Source organism: Helicoverpa armigera, chromosome 11 (assembly GCF_030705265.1).
Source record: "Helicoverpa armigera isolate CAAS_96S chromosome 11, ASM3070526v1, whole genome shotgun sequence".
In the NCBI taxonomy this organism is placed as follows: domain Eukaryota; kingdom Metazoa; phylum Arthropoda; class Insecta; order Lepidoptera; family Noctuidae; genus Helicoverpa; species Helicoverpa armigera.
This window is the reverse complement of record NC_087130.1, coordinates 5,603,470-5,605,270: the sequence shown is the minus strand read 5'-3', so window position 1 is coordinate 5,605,270 and position 1,801 is coordinate 5,603,470. Positions and strand designations below refer to the sequence as shown.

General features: G+C 34.3%; 1 long non-coding RNA gene across 1 annotated transcript; it reads right to left on the bottom strand.

The window, feature by feature from the left end:
- On the bottom strand, nucleotides 1–762 carry LOC110370157 (uncharacterized). The gene is made up of 2 exons (XR_007512212.2): nucleotides 690–762; nucleotides 1–331 (listed from the first exon to the last, which is right to left on the bottom strand). It is a non-coding gene; the product is annotated as an uncharacterized LOC110370157 (long non-coding RNA).
- Between the last annotated feature and the right edge of the window lie 1,039 nt (nucleotides 763–1,801).

Below are 1,801 nucleotides of genomic sequence, written 5' to 3'. Positions count from 1 at the left end.
TATTGTCAGACAAAGTCAAATATATTGTAAAACGGGGTCGTTAGCCAATTAATTGAGAATAGGGAGGGGGATACTGGTACATATTGCCATATGCCATTGGAGGTTGTGGATAGCCACCAGGACCAAGATCAATTGCGTTGATGTTTATACCAGCTTGTACGTCAGCACCCCCGTATGGTGGCAGAAAGCCAAATCTACGGTTGTTGTTATTCTGAAGGCTGCTTTCGAGGATGCCCTGATTATTTGCGTCTAAAGGCTGGGTGAGGTCAACGATTCTGACCAAATTGTTTGAATTTCCGTAGCATGTGATGATCAGGGCAGAAAAACATAGCTGTAAAGAAAAATTTGATTAGATTCTTTATGAAAAATACAACATTGAAATTAGTGACTCCAATAAATTGTGTTCTCTTAAAAATGCAAGAGTTTGCGTGATTATTATTATTCCAAGCAAAAACTACTGATCGGATTTGGATTACCTGCCCTGAATTACTTGGATTACTTTCCAGAAAAGGTTCAAACATCACAGGGCCTACAATTTTTATTTGATGCGGGTAAATAGAACGTTGGAAGCTCGATGTTTTTAACAACATTATTTTTAGTTTTCTATTTTTATATTTTTATTGATATTTTGTTTCTTAGTATTTTTATCTATAGGTATATATTTTGATGTACATAATAATTCATCTTACCAAATTAAATGCCTTCATGTTTTACAGTTGGTGCAAGCTCCTGGGATATTTCACCAGTGACGATGAAGTACTGTGAAAATAGCTACAATTTATAGAAAAATATATATTTATTTTACAACCAATTAAGGAAAATATTATATGTAGAACAAAACGCCATTCGACAAACATGATCATTGTTATATTTACAATACAATACAATAAAATAATATATAATTTGGGTATAGAACAAAACAGGCAATTACATTTGATGTATTTTGATGTATTCCCAAATCTTTCGTAACATAAATCTTCCTAGTATTCTGTTTAATAGTTAACATAGAAGACATAGACTGTCATTTAGGATTAATTTGGATTTCTTTTATTAAAAAAAAAACGATTATTACAGAAGTCATTTTAGATAAATGTTTATGATGATAGCCTTATAGATTTGACTTGCATCTGGGAATGTATTTAGCTAAAGAATCACAACCTGTAGTCACAACACATACTGAATTCCGTCCGAGTGTATTCATTATGAATGTATTATATCTACTAGCTTGGCCTGGTTGGTATCTTTAAGACTCGCTATCTGCAACTACACAGAAGTTTTCCCAACTATATTGGGGGTCGGCTTCCAGTCTAAACGGATGTATCAGTATTTTTACAAGGATCTGACTGACCTTCTCAACTCAGTTGCCCGGGCAACCCGATATCCCTTGGTTAGACTGGTGTCAGACTTACTGACTTCTGACTACCCGTAACGAAGACTGTCAAGGATGTTCGATGCCAGCCGGGACTTACAGTTTAACGTGCCTTCCGAAACACAGTCATTGGTGTCTAAGATATACTTAGAAAGTACATACAAACTTTAAAAAGTTGCATTAAAGATCCTGACCTGGAATAGATTGTCTAAGATATACTTAGAAAATACATATAAACTTGGAATCGAACCCACGCACTCATACTTGGTTCTTTATCCACTAGACTACCATGACTTTTATAAAAACAAGTGGACTAACAAAAAAAAAGATGGCTAAAAATATTTTAAGCGACGATTAAATTCGTATACTTAGGTACAACGTTTTCCTCGAGCATATTTTTTTCTTTCGTGATTTTCAGTAGTGATCGAAAAC